This window comes from Protomyctophum parallelum (assembly GCF_964188405.1).
Source record: "Protomyctophum parallelum genome assembly, chromosome: 14".
Lineage (NCBI taxonomy): Eukaryota > Metazoa > Chordata > Actinopteri > Myctophiformes > Myctophidae > Protomyctophum > Protomyctophum parallelum.
Genome location: NC_139709.1, coordinates 18769672 through 18785753, shown reverse-complemented (window position 1 = coordinate 18785753; position 16082 = coordinate 18769672). Strand labels below are relative to the sequence as shown.

General features: G+C 40.0%; 1 long non-coding RNA gene across 1 annotated transcript; it reads left to right on the top strand.

The window, feature by feature from the left end:
• The first annotated feature begins 1540 nt into the window (after nt 1–1540).
• LOC310870201 lies at nt 1541–6029 on the top strand. Its single transcript, XR_014570217.1, has 5 exons — nt 1541–1651; nt 2348–2680; nt 4643–4921; nt 5004–5048; nt 5926–6029. It is a non-coding gene; the product is annotated as an uncharacterized lncRNA (long non-coding RNA).
• Nucleotides 6030–16082: the final 10053 nt, after the last annotated feature.

Below are 16082 nucleotides of genomic sequence, written 5' to 3'. Positions count from 1 at the left end.
AATGAAATTGTCCTGTCCTGAAATTGTGCAAGTTTGCACATATGCAATGGTACTAGTTCATTTGTATCTGTCTCATGCTCGATAAGTAGAGTAGCAGTGCCAAGCAACATCTCCAGGTGCGCCCAAAAAGTTACACCCTGCTTATGAACATATAACTAGTAAACAGATTAAGCAGGCCCTGGCGGCTGGCGTAGCCTTCTGGGCACCTATGGCTGAAAATCCCGATTCTTGTTTCCATCCAACGACGACAACAACTTTGCTGCCGATGCGTGTCAGTGGTGTCACCCCCCATCCCATTTCCTGTCAGACTACTGTAATCTATCAATAAAGGCAAAAAGCCCCCCCTCAAAAATATCTTAAACAGATGAAGTGTCTTTTAACACCACTGTGTTGCGGTTTGAATTGCAGGGACAGGGTACAAGCTGCTTCAATGTATAGGACCAGTCCTGTAGGTTTCCAAACCACACGTCGTAGTCCCTGCAGTCGAGTCAAAACCGGATTATATAAGGTCAATTTTCATGTCTCATTTTGGGATACAGAGATGATAGCAGTGTACAACAATTGTATTATTAACGCCACAACTTTTGGAAATCTGATGATATATATTTTTTATTTTTTTATTTTTTTAGTGAATGAATAAGTCGAGCAAGTAGGCTACAATCAGCAACTGGTGACTGAACACACTACACGATTTAAAAAATATTGACGTGATGCTGATAGTTGACTCTTGCTCCCCCCAAAATGGTGCCCAGATTTTCCAGAGTGCCCACCTTTCCTGTATTCCTCACAAAAGCAATGAATGAATGCACATATTAGGATTCATTATTAAAGTACTTCAATTAAAGTACTTCAAGTTGTAATAATTATTTTTTCATTTATTAATTTAGATTTGTTATAGTCCAGAAACAGTGCATGAACAGACTGGTAAAATTGTGTTCAACCATTAGATATTTAATCAATCAATTAATCTTATGCAATTAATTAATTTGGAATTTGGAAACTGCTGTAGTTCGTTCATATTGCGACTTATTACTTGCGCAAGCAGAGCGCGCAAATACTAGTTTCGCCCAGGGCCCGTATGCACCGTCCCAGCACTTTTGATGCGTATGCACCGTCCCAGCACTTTTGATGCGTATGAACCGTCATTACGTCATTTGCTGGGATGGTGCATATGCATCGAAAATGCTGGGACGGTGCATGCGCATCGAAAATGCTGGGACAGTGCATACGGCGCAAAGTAACCACAGTATACCGATAATCAACTTACAAATGACATATACATATATTCATAGAGGCAGTTCCTTTAATCCACCCGGCACTGGTATAACTAGCTCTCAATGATGACGTAATAAAGATGTGGATTAAAGGACCCAATGCCAGAGTGTAATTGGTTTTCGATGGTGACGTAATGACGATATGTTTTAGTGTTGTGAGGATTAAAGGTAATGCTCCTATGTATACGTGTATGTAATCTGGCACCAGACCAGATTTGACAGTTTGTAGCTGACGAAAGTACTATTAGGCCATTTATGGCCTATATGCACCCATAAGAGGAAGTGCTCTCATTTAACAGAATTTCCTGAACCTGCAGCACGCACCATGCGGGCTCAGTTCCTCCTGTGTGTGATCGTTCTACTAATTCTAAAGCAAGGTAAAACCTTCTAAAATGTACTCTGTTGGTTGATGTTTTTTACATTGTACTTGTTCCCAAGTTAGTCAGAGATGATGCATTATAGATTTAATTAGGTACAGTTAGCATACTATAGAATATGTTTTGTTCTTGATTTCCTCTTGTTTCTCAAACAAAAACTCATTATTATCAGATCATAGGTTTATTACCTTATTGATAATAATGGAACTGAACACCCTGGGTTCAGGGTACAGTGAATTTAAACAATCACTGTTAAGTGACTCATTTATTCACATTCTTACAATATAGTTTGGGTCCGGGATATTTCTCCTTGATTAAGTTATTTCTCACCAGAAGGGTTTTAGTTGATATTTTTTTTTAAATATGATCTATAAGAGGGAAATTAAGAAGAAACACCATGTAAGGTCACATTATTTAGTATGGAAGAAAGGAACTTGAGTCAAATCTTTAGAGAGAAGGGTATAGCATAATATAATGAAAACCCACACCTTTTCCTGTTCCGTATCTCACAATCTCACTTTCTGATTCCTCATTATAAACAGACCTATGTTAGACCTATGATAATGTATATTTTTAAGATACCGGTATATTCATTTTGTTTCATTTCATCTATTTTTATTGTTTATTTTACACAATTAGAATAAAATTATATTTTCTGTATAATGTTTATAATGCTGCCTAATAATTAATTTGCAGTGGCCTCCAGTGATGTGATTGTGAAGCAAAAGCCTGTTCTGAGTGGACAGGATATACTTCTACTCATACCGACGGCGACACCTGCCCTGATACAAAGAGATACAAAGAGACTAGGGTGGAAATGCAACGGGGACATTTTACTAGAATACAATTTACAAAGTAACTCTCTCGACCGAGCCTTTCCAAAGTACAATGAAAGCCTGTTTACTTTTTCCGAGGCAGATTATTCTTTGTTGTTGAAGAAATTAAGAAAAATGGACAGTGGACTTTACGAAGCAGTCAAGTTTATATCTGCAGACACATCTATTGTAAAGTACAATGTGACAGTTCAAGGTAGGTTCCTTAATGTAATCTACAAAATGGACTCATTTCTCTTGATTATTCTGTCATGTTTTAAATGTATGTCTTCCTTAATTTCTTTCTCTGCCGCTAGCTGTTAGCATAAATGTTATCCTCTGCCACCATTAGCGTTCACTTTAAGAGAGGGAGTTTCCACCCCCCGCCATGCATACACAGTACACACACTCAATACACACACTTTGCTATCATTAGCATTAGGGCACACTGTTTACCTCTCGCCAGAAACGTTTACATGTCGGGAGCGACGCGGTACAAAGTCACAAATTACATCTGAAATTTGCATGGCTGAAGATCCACCATGGACAGCTCTCCTGGATACCGACTTATGGAGATTTGAAATTCCTGCTTGTAACCGAGGTAAACGGACATCAGATTTAACGTTCCATAGCTGGTGGTGACGGAGACGTTGCATAGCAACCGTATCAATGTTAAAAGCTGTGGTGGGGCTCAAGCATTATACACTCACACTGAGTATACGTTAGGGTCTGTATACGGACCTAGCAAATAACGTCCCCTAGCGGTGGGGTACGTATATATACGGACATGGGAGAGAAATAATTACTAACCATTTTCTTACCTTAATCTGATGTTATTATAACCAATTTACTAGATAGACTAGTCGCTAGTAACTAGTGCATATTGCCCACCCATACCTACATAACTGTGCCAGTTCAGTGCAAAAGGCTTCTGGAGAACCACTAATCTGAGGTTTTGTGACATCACAGTGGACATGGCACTTCCAAAGTGCTGTACAGAGTAAAAACAAACAAACAAAGCATAGGCATATTATATACATGTACACAAGTGTATCAACATGAGCACAAAACATACAGTATATGCACCGAATGAAATAAAAAAAGAGGGGCTCAGATGTGATTCAAACTCTTTTAAGGAGACTGGCATCCCTGCTTTTCTTTCTAGTTGCATTGGGTCAACAGCACTACACATCTGTTATTCACCCCCCTCACCCCCAGCCCCTACTCCATAAGGCAGCAGCTTGAATCACTAACTTACAGAGATTTATAGTTAGTGATGAGGGTTTTGGGAAATGAAGAGTTGTTCATCTTTCCTTTATTCATTGACAGCCATAGCAGGTGTCCCAGACCACCAGCTCTATCTGTCTGTGGTGTTCACTCTGCTCTCCCACCAGTCTCTCTTCTCATCCTGAGAGCTAAAGTCTTTACAGTTGCCAGATGTTTACAGAAATATTCATGTCCTTACTATCACTTTGGTCTTTAAGCTGATTGGCTAATACACATCTCAAATTTGTTTAATCATCACAACAGATAAGACAACATGCTAGGCAATGGTCAGTTGGATCAAATGGTCAGTGTGGTGTTAGCTAGCCTGTGCTCTCTGCACACTGTCATATCAAATGGTCAGTGTGGTGTTAGCTAGCCTGTTCTCTCTGCACACTGTCATATCAAATGGTCAGTGTGGTGTTAGCTAGCCTGTTCTCTCTGCACACTGTCATATCAAATGGTCAGTGTGGTGTTAGCTAGCCTGTTCTCTCTGCACACTATGTCATATCAAATGGTTAGTGGATGATAGGCATTCTTGTTCTAAATATAGTTCAGACTCAGAGCATGGACATGACACAGCCTCTCTCACACAGATAGAAGTATTGAACACAGTTTGCACTAATGTACTAATATGAATTATTTCATATCATTAGAAGTCACACATCTTCTTTATTTGAAGAACCAGATCAACAGAATACGGCACATAGACCGGAGATTAAATGGATATGAAATGGAATAAAAGCCAGTGTTCTTGTGGTGGGTTGTGCTTTTTCATGAAGCCCACCATTTTAATTTATCTCTCCAGCGGTACTGGTAGGCTACGACTTATGTGTGTCAAACTTACAAACCCACATCAAAATTGACTGCCCTCAAAATTGTTAAATACCGTAAAAGCTTATTTCTTTCCCCCCAGATGGAGTGTCTCCAGTAAATCTGACAGTGGTTTCAAAGTTCTCCAGCCTTGATTCCTGTAACGTGACAGTGACCTGCAGCAGCGAGAACTCTTCGGTCAACAATACTTTTACATGTGACAACAACCAACACTGCTCTCCGGAGGGAGGAGAAAGTTCACAGGTCAGGACTTCTACTGGTCTCCTTTCTGTCTACATGTCTGAGGGGTTCATCAACTGTAGCCATAGCAACCTGGTCAGCTCGCTCAAGGAGATAACACCTCTGTGTCAGCTTGTATCAGGTAAAACATGTTCACTTTTCATGTCATGTCTTATTCATTTACTTATTCACAATAAAGGCCTATTCATAATCCATACTATTAGGTGATACGGTGACCACCGAAAGCTACATGACGACGTCACACAGTGGTGGTAAGCGAGTTAAAGCGACTCACCGCTCAGTGCGCTCACACAAACACATCTCTCTTGTTTTTACTAATCACTGTTTCGTTGGTCACTGAGTTTTAACTGGAGTATGAATAGTGGATTGGCATGGGACGTGCAGCGATTTTGGGCAAATGTTTAGAGGTGCAGTGGTGTGTTTTTTCTCACCTGTTTGTTTTTGATCATTTGGGGCCAGCTATATGCCGATGTGGCAGGAGAGTATTTTGGCACTCTTTAGTTGCGGTGGAGTGGCTCCCAGATTGACGCCTATACACAAACCCACTTTATATTATATTATGCTTTTATGTTTCACATGTGAATCACACATGTAGAAATACACATTTTAGCATACATCTTAATGTGCACGCCTGCCAAATCAGCTGATAGAGTGCTATTGATGAGTGGTGTGATATGTTTCAGGGAACATACTGGAACACAGATAGGTGGTCCAATGGTCCATACAGCATGGACAAAAAATATATAATATCATCACTGCTGCACGGATCTTATCTAGGCTGATATCCGCTGTGCTTCATGCCGGTTTGCCTGATATTCCAAAATAGTGAACCCGTCCCCAAGTACTAGAAATAAATTATAACGATAACTATATTGTTCACAATTGTCTTTGCTATAGTTGTGGTATGCAGTCTGCCACCACTTTTTTAAACTATACAATGCAGGAATAATATAGCTACAATACACACAATAATATAGGTAGACCTACTGTACAAAGCCTATTCAGCCTATGGGTGAGAGCAAAGGTGTCACCGAAATCGGTAGGTTAATTCTCCAACACAGATGCACACACAGTGAGAAGTAAAACACCTTTTCTTTTAAACATCAGAACATCTTTTGTTCACAGGTGGAAGCAGTAGATCATATATTGTTGGTATACTTGTGGGTTGCATCTGTGGAACGGTTGTCATCATTGCCATGCCCATATTATATTATATAAGAAAGCACAGAACAGGTAAGTTCCAGAATGTGTACTTTTACAGTTTCAATGTTAAATGTTATACTGTGTATATATATATATATATTCTCCCAATGAGAAAGTCGGACTCTAAATTGATTGTTGATTACATTGTTTTTAAGGGAATGCAACCATTGACAACGGCGTGGCAAATTGTTGCTGTGTTTCTGTTCAGGTAACCCTCCATTTTTACAATCACTCTCTCCAGCTCCACTGGGATAACTTAAGCATTCAAAATAATTACGGTAAAGTAGAAAGGTACGTTAATAGACAGGTTAATAATACACTTTAAAAATAAATAAATAAATAATGGACAGTAAACTATATTAAAGAGGGATGTGGGTTTTGCTCTAGTTTCCGAACACTAATCCAGACAGTGCTAATGGTCAGCACCCTGAACATAGAGATACTCCAGTGACCATCTACTGTTTGATCCAGGATCCCTCCGGCTCCGTACCTGCGGCCACTTCTGAGACAACCATCAACACCACAAACCCTGAGAATGAGAATACCGTGTATGCTCAGGTTCAGAAGCCGTACCCACGAATTCAGCCTACAATCCTGTCCCAACATACTGTACATGTTGTTTCATAGATGCCCCCTGTTCTTCCTGTTCTCCACCCCCCTGACGCCTGCCCCCACAGCTAGAATGGAGCTAGTTGTCTTAATTCTAATGCAAGTATTTTAGTAGCTCCAAATGTATTTATTTTATTTTTTCCATAAATAATCTATTAATTGTGTCCTGGTATGCAGACATACACTGTTTGTCACCCTCAAGCTTCCGTTTCTCCTTTAACTATACTGTACGTAACTAACAAAAGATAAAAGAGGTGTGTGTGTGTGTGTGTGTGTGTGTGTGTGTGTGTGTGTGTGTGTGTGTGTGTGACTGTGTGTGTGACTGTGTGTGTGTGTGTGTGTGTGTGTGTGTGTGTGTGTGTGTGTGGGTGTGTGTGTGTGTGTGTGTGTGTGTGCGTATGCGTGCGTGCGTGCCGTGTGTGTTGTTTATTGCAAATCTTGGGCTCAATTGAAATAATGTTATTTTACACTGCATGGTTTATCTTACAGGTAAACAGTATTACATTTTTTGTGTAATCTCTATTGTCTCTAATGTTAAATGTTTACTGTGTGTATTTGTGCTGTGTTTTTGCGACCGCAAATCACACTTAACTATGGAATCTAGCATTTCCCGTCAGTGTGTGTGTTGGAGATATATGGAGATCCATATGGATATTCCATATGTTGATCCTTCCCCACACACACACACACTCTGTTCTTCCTTTTTTGTGTCTCTAATTTGTATATTTGTATTTGTGCTGTGTTGTGCATGGTTGTCTCAGGACAACACGAGCGAAAGAATTGGAATGGTGGGAGGTTTATTGATGAGCATAATTAGGGACCCTGTCTGTAAATCCCCTGAGGCCTTTTGGAGTTTCCATGTATTATGTGTCATAACAACTGTATACTGAAATGGCTCAAATCAAAATGACAAAATGACAATTTTAGGTAAATGTATTGAGCACCTCACCTAAGTCTACTCTACTGGCAGTTGAGCGATGCCCCCCCCCCCCCCCCCCCCACACACACACACAAGTTATTGAAAATGTTGTTCACAAACAACTTGGTAGCTTCTTTAATGTTGAACAATTGGTTCGATAACTTTTGATCAGAAATAATGTTCAAGTAAAGGTCCCTGCACACTGTTGCATTGTTTTTTTGTTCGCTTCCCCACTGCCTTTATTTCCAGTAGATGGAATTATTGATGCACGTGTACCGATTATTATTCACAGATTATTGTCTGTTCACCGGCAGCATCATCACACTTTGAGCTTGGGCAGGGCTACTCTTTTACACTCACTTACAATTTACAAATTCCTCTGTGGCTAGAATACATCTCTGTCACGTACATATATGAATCATCTGATGCTGGCCTATTGGTTGTCCCAAAACATGGTGATGCAGCATTTTGTTATCATGATGCAACACAGGCCTGCAATAACCACTCTGATGTTAACAAGCCCCATGTCTGACAACATTTAAGTTAAAGCTAAAAACATCTATTTTCCAGAATTCCACGCCCACAAAAATTGCACAAAAATGTGCACCAGTTCAGGTCGCCAAGTCATAGACCGCAACTGCCGTTCCCGACTGTGCTTTCTGTTACCGGTGCATGATGGGAAACCGATTTCATTTTTATTTTTTAATTTCTTTTTAAATTAATAATGTATTATTATTGTTTTTTGGATGCATGGTGTTACACTCTCCCCTGCAGTGATGGGTAGAAAACTATGATTTCAGATTGATTTAAATTGAGTATTTGTTCTGATCTTTTATCATTCTAATCTTTTGTATTTCTCAGATTTTTTAACTGTAAAAAACCTTTGAATTGTAAATCTTTGACCATTACTGTATTTTTATTACTGTATTTCTATCATGTAAAGAACTTTGGATTGTCTCGATGTTTGACATGTGCTGCTGTACATAATAAGGATGCCTTGACTTGCCTTGCCTCTTACTGTACATCATTTCTTTATTGAAGTAGCATTATTCATCCAAGATCAAGTACTGTATAACATTTTCTTACAAAATAATCATTATTTTTTATCACATGTCCGGAATATACTTTGTTTGAATCATATCTGTTGCTGAATAGTCCAATGCTGTACAATTTATTTATAGCAATGAATAAACATAGTTATTTAATACACATTTATTTCTGTGAAGCCACATTAAGTAAATACATAAAGAAGAACGTATATGAAAAAAGTCCATGTCAAACATTTAGCAATTGCTGTAGCTCAGTCAACAGAATCGTTAACATTTTTAACATCACCACTACTATTAACAAATGATATAATTCTAAAGATAATAATGACAGTTTGTATAGAATTGTATCACTGTTAAGTAATGCTGTAACTGTATAATAATAACAAACACATTAATGTAGCCGAGATGAGCTCTGGGAAAGTAAAAACTAAAAGTCTCAAAGCATAATAGCATAAAACCCACTCTCCTGTTTTAAGAACTGGACTTCCAACATTCTATCACTATTCTAGTGAGTTATATGATATTTATGAACCAAAAACGTCCATATTCAATATGCATTGATATATTGTTAAATGTTCTCTTACCACTTAAAAACAAATGGCAAAAATAACTGTTCCACAAGCTCACAATGCATTGTGAGCTTATTGCGGATCGGCTTTGTGAAACTTTTAATAAACAATTTGAAACTATTGTATAGCCTAATGCAAAAAAAACTTAATGTTATTTTTGTTTGGTTAGGAGGAGAGGATCTAGGTAAATCATTTTGTCCTAGACAAGAAAAGGATCAACTGATAATAGCTTTGTCAATCTCATATACAGTATCATAACGATTTGTTATGCAGCATTTTGAGTGACGAATGTTGCATGACAAATGAGGACTGTCAGAGAATCTACTTCAGGGCAGGCCTTTATTTTATATTTTTTATAGAGGGACAGACGGTAGGCTGAAAGTGTGACATGCAGTAAAGGCCGTCAGGGTCGGAAGTCGAACCCGCGACACACTGCCAGACTCGGAATATACCGGCCAAGGTGTCTGGACCGCTGAGCCACGGCCCAGGCCTACTTCAGTCCTTTTAAGCATCTTCCCATGATGTTGACGGTGATGACAACAGACACCATGATGATCAGACAGACGACCAGTAGGACATTCCATACCAGATACAGAGAGACACTGGCAGAGGAACCGACTGGTCCGAGAACCCCACAAGGCAACATATATATGGAGAAGAAATCACAGAAGAAGTTAGTTATAGTCTCACAACCCGCAACGCTTGGCATGTTCTGTAAAATGTAAAATGATGATAAATCATGATGAAACAAATGAGAAGATCCAAGCTGAGCTTGATTCTAAAAAGTCTTCTTAATGCTAATCTCTCAAGAACAGATTTGAACAAAATAGGGTGCCTTCTTTTTGCTGCTGGGTTCCCACTTCCCAGATGATCTAAATCCTAACAGTTTCCTGAAAATAATATAATAATATTATTTATATATATATAATATAATATAATATAATATAATATAATATAATATAATATAATATAATATAATATAATATAATATAATATAATAATAATAATAATAATAATAATATATATTATATATATATACACTCCGACTCCCGATACTGTATCGGTATCGGAAAATGATCTAATTGTCTAACCAACGACCCGACACAGGGGTAAGGGGTCGACACTATGACAAATAAAATGTTGGGAGTTTGCTTTCAAGTTGCCCAAACTGAAAGTGCACATGAGTGCTATAAACACAGCACGAGATCTAAACTAACTGCTTTACATGCTTTAAGTGTAGTAGATTGATTGATTGAATGATTATTGACTGATGACACAAACCATTTGGACTTGGACGTGGTGCGGTGTGGAGAGTGCAATAGGCCTTCTTAAATTGATACAGTGCATTTTTTCATGGATACTGAATATCCACATGGAATGTCAATAAAAAAATAATACAAATAAAACACAATTAACATCATGAGGGCAGGGGCTGAAACCCCCCATGTGCCCTATTTATACACGTAACTGTGAGTCTGTGACCCTCTCTCTCCAGACAAGGCTCCTGACTCGCGTCAAGGGTGCTATTTTTCCTTTACTTTTTGCCGATGGGTTCTCAGATGATGACCCCCATACACCTTCTGTAAAGCTGAGGCACAGTGAAGCTGGTGTTCCAACAGAGATAAGCCAGCTACAAAACCGGGCACAGACCAAAATACAGTAGTACTGACTTTCACATGACACAACGTCCATCTCACCACAAAACTCAACACTTCAGACATGCACAAGAAGAAAAGGAACCTCTCAAGCTATGCACACTCATCACAGCCATATACGGCCAACCGATCAGTTAACCTAACAGGATGTCCTGGACTGGTACACATTGTGACGAGAAACCGTCAAACCATATGACTTCCCTTGTTTTGCTATGGAGGGAAATTGTGTGGTAATGGGAGCTAGCCCCCATCTGGCAATTCTTTAACAATTACACTAGCATTGTGGTTATGTCATTGAATGCAGGTGCTGGCTGGCCAGGCTGGGGTTTGAAGTATGTAGGTGAAATTAGCTATACCAGAATGTACCAGTAATAAGACAGTGTCTTATTAAAAGACACCCTATTAAGGACGAGGTCGTGCTGCAACAACAGAGCTTAAGCTTAAGGTGATGATCCAGTCTTCTCCATGTATGGCAATGCTGGGTTTGATTAGGTCAGTGTCGTTATCTTCATGTATGGAGATCTAAGTGATGATAGTCAGCTCCATATATGGAGATCTAAGGGTTTGATGAGGTCAGATCAACATGGAATGAATTCTGTACTGGCCATATATGGAGTGAGTCAGGAGGCGTGACTGATGGACTGACTGACGGGAGATGCGGGTTTTCATAGTGAACGGCGATCTACAATCGCAATCAAATTCAAAATAAATACAATTCCTGTATATTTCAATTACACACAATCGAACAGTTCAAATACCGAACACCCCTTCCCATTTTGATAGGCTGGAAATTATGGCTTAGGGTACAACATTTTGCAATGGGCCTGGTCTACAAGATTCGCTACACCACCAAGATACCCATGTACCTGTCTAAATACTTCCTTAATGTCAACAAAATCACACTCACAACACCAGAGGGAGTTCAACAAACCACATGCAACCCAAATTCGGCTCAAACAAGGGATTAAATTAAGTTAGCTCCTATGCCACTAAAATGTGGAACGCCCTACCAACAGCAATTAAGAAATATGAATCCCTTGACTCATTCAAAACCGCTCTCAAAGAGCACCATACGGACGGCTGCAATTCGAAACTGGCCCCCGAAAAAAAATCTGAATAGCCTATCTATACACTGCACTGCACTCCAGTGAATAGAGCATTGCAGTCCTGCAACCTTTCAGAATGACGAGGCACCAGGAAATAATTCCCCATTAATATTTCCCATAGGCGTTTCAAAAAGTATCAAAAAGTATGTCATGATTTGTCAACTGGCTGTTGGCTTCGAGGCTTACAGATCTTTAAATAAATACTTTTTGAATCGCCTATGGGAAATATTAATGGGGAATTATTTCCTGTGGTGCCCCTCTGAATGAATTGGACATGAATTGGTGGACCCTCTTGTAAACAAGTGTAATGCTTAATTGTAGTGCTTGAAATGTACTGTAATTCTGCAAACTGTTAATACATATTTCAATCAATCAATCAATGAAAGGGGGCGCCGGGCGGGACACTCCCTAGTCCCTGAGCAAATCTTCGGGTAGCCACGCCCCCTCCCCCCTCTACACACACCTGCTGCAAACTAACCTCGCCTCACCAGGCTTTCCACCACCTCGGAGCTGCAAACAAACATACATTGAAATGTGTGAAATAAGTGTAACTTTACACCTCATTGAAGTTGAGTGGAGTAGTCTGGGTTGTTAGGAAATGAAAAAAGCTCAGTCACAATTAAATTAATTGTGTGGCAGTTTGAAAGAGAAGTTAATTCATCTTCATAACTAGCCTAGCTGAAGGCTGAAGCATGACAATCATACAAGCGACTTCATGTGTGAGCCATGGCTACTTCATAAACTACAAGGGTCGTTTTGTTTTCATTCTGCAGGTGAGTTAGCTCTATCTAATTAGCTATCTATGCTAAGCATTCATGTGCGCAGCCGCGCGCGTGTGTGTTTGAGTGAGGGAGAGAGAGAGAGAGAGAGAGAGAGAGAGAGAGAGGGAGGGGGAGGAGGAGGAGGAGGAGGAGGGTGAAAGGAACAAACAAAGGTGCTTGAATTGCTGTCCTGTGTGCATGGGTCATATACCTTTTATATAATAACTTTATACAGACACAATGTTTTGTTTGGGGAGGGGTACAGCACCAAATCTTCCTAACTGTTTACCAATGATGGTTTAATTGAAAGTGATATTGATCCAAGTGTACAACTAGCCCCTTTCGGAACCCTCAGTTACCTTTTCTGAATTTTGTTCGGCGGTACCCTAGGGTCCCTTATCGGTTATTCCACTCTCCATAGGACGCAGATTTACATACTCTCTGTTTACGGAGAGCTGCGCCGCCGCTTGAGTGTTGGTGAAATGTTTCTAAGATGCATAACACAGCTATAGGAGACAACGGAAACGTGTGCGAAAGAGCAGTAATTGAAGTTGCCGTTAAGTTATTTTTTTTTTTAGTTTCGGCTTCTCTGAAATTCTCTCTTCCTCACTTCCCATGTCCCGCCTCCCAAGACACAACAGCATTATAAACATCCTGCATGTACGCGGTCGGCCAATCAGAGGCAGTAACTAGGACGCGCAGCTAGCCAGTCTCGGTGCGGAAGTCAATAAGGAAGTCAAGGAAGAGAGAGGAGAGAGAAGTTCAGCGAAGCAAAATGTCAAACTCTGATTACCGCTCTTTCGCACACGTTTCCGTTGTCTAGTGTACAACCTGAATTGCACATCTAGATTTCTACCTCTCAATTTATTTCAAGGCATAGGCTACCCTAGCCCTCCAAGCAGAACCCAAATGCTACTGAAGTTTCTGACATTTTGACGACACAGATAGCATTGGGTCCTGTTGCACTACTACCATGCCACCTGTTTAAAACATTTACTCCATGTTTAGCGCCTCTCCGCGCTCTATGACGAAATGTTTCCGTGTGAGGCTTTCTGAATATGTAAAGTATAAGTACCCATACATGCCGCTGCGAATATCTCCTGTGGCGCGGAAGCCGTTAAGTATTTTTAATATATGTTTGCCCGATTTGGAAGCTTGGATTCTTCTCTTCCTTCCTTGTTTATTGACACCTCATTGTACCGCCTATCTGGCTAGCTAGTGGCGCTATAGCTATGACACAGCAGATCAGAGGCAGGGACGTAGCCTCACAAGCCAACCGCACACCGGGAGGCGGTACAATAAACGGTAAACAAACAAGAAGAAATAAAGCGACCAAATCGGTCAAACAAAGATTAAAAATACTTAACGGCTTCCGCGCCACAGGAGATATTCGCAGCGGGATGTATAGCTACTTAAAGTTACCGAATTCAGAATAACTCAAGGAAAATAATGCCGTCACTTGGCGCAGATCCTATTTTAGAGAGAATTTCTACATCCGCGTACTGAAATTTCCATACGAAAATATAGGTCTGACCAGGGACCCAACATAAAACTCATCAAAATTTCAGAAAAGCTTTATGTAGGGTCCCGAGAGGGGCTAAGGCTACCCCAGTCCAGGCATGTCCAAAGTCCCCACAGATTCCTTCCTAAAATGTATTTATCCAATATAAAACTATTACTAACATTACATATACACATACCTAGTACCTACATATACTTAACTAGGCTGTATTGTGAACTTGTGACAGGATATAGTGGGCTATATATTCAGTATACTATTATGTATATGCCGTTAAGTATTTTATAATTCAAGCTTACCTTACAGCTGCAATGTTGGTGAGTTTAACGTTGTTTAATATAAGCAGATCTGTCTTTTCTATTTGGATGAATGGGCTGTCAATGGAGAGTGCTGCAACTCTAGATTTACCCATTATTAAAAATATCTAGTGTCTAATATCCAGCTAGCTCTTGGTCATCTCACTTTCTTTCTATCTTACTTACTTACTTACTTACTTACTTATACTAGAGCTTATGGTGTCTCTCTCAACCTGCTCCACAGGTACACAAGCCAGGATGATGACCTCAGACCCCCAAGCTCAGCTTCTGTTCTCAGCCCTGAGTCCATTCTCCTGTGACATGCTGTGAATGCTGGACTCTAGAGCCTGCCCTAAATCCCTGACTACAACAGAATGCAGTACTAAACATCTAAGGCTGAGAAGGTTGCAGCCAGGAGAATGAGGCTGGTGTGTGCCATTGATATTGGGAGGAGAGTACTGGCCAGATGGAGGATGGAGTTGACTGAGATGCCGCTGGTTCATCATGAACTGGAGAGAGAGCCGGAGGCTCTATCTCTCTATCCAAAGTTTGACCCTGGCATCACTTACACAACTGATTAAGTCAAATAGAAGACGGCTCAAGGTATGACTTTCTTTTTTTGCTGCTGCTTGTGTTGTATGCTGTGTATAATAGTGTGATTCAAGCTGGTGTACTATTACTGCCATTTTGGGACTCTTAAGTGTGTGGGTGGCAATGAAACATGTTCAGTAACTGTTTAATGCTGGTGTCAATCTTGTTGTGTTATATCTGGCGTTGAAGGTATGTGAGTTGTAACGGGGAACAGTATGTGTAGGCCTGTGTGGCTCTTCATCTCTTCAATAATCCTATGAGTGAATTTCCTATTTCCTTTTGGTTCGAGCTAGAGGTTTTGGGCTTTATTACAGCTATCAATTCCAAATGTTAATTTGCAGTTGAATACCTCTAAAGTCTAAACAGTAGGTTATGTGTGTTGTGTTGTGGTTGCTGAGGTTCGTTGTGAATTGTTGTGACAGGGTGGCTGTATTGGTTCATGACTAGGCATGAATCGCATGATGGCAAAGAATGGTTCTATGTAGGCCTTTTCTTTCTTTCTTTCTTTCTTTCTTTCTTTCTTTCTTTCTTTCTTTCTTTCTTTCTTTCTTTCTTTCTTTCTTTCTTTCTTTCTTTCTTTCTTTCTTTCTTTCTTTCTCTCCACGCCTCTGCGTTGTGGCACCGCCTTATGTGCTAGAGCCTCCACAAGAACTATTAGCACGATTTGGGATAGACTACACTGGGTACCTCAGAGTGTTGTATTTTTGCCAAAAGAAGAAGGGGGACAAGGGTTGGTTCACTTGGAGAGCAGGAAGACAGCATCTAAATTAGTTTTTACAAAAATACATGTATGGAGCACAAAACCTTCCATGGAGGAAGTATAGGAGTGTTTTTTTAGTTTTTAGTTTTTTTTAGTAAGGTTGGACATTTATTTTTGGAAAAAGTGTGTTGAAAGTATGGCTTCTTTTTTTTAAGATATTTTTTTGCGGCTTACGCCTTTTATTGGTTTTTTGAAGGGACAGACAGTAGGCTGACAGGAAACGGGAGAGAGATGGGGGAAGACAT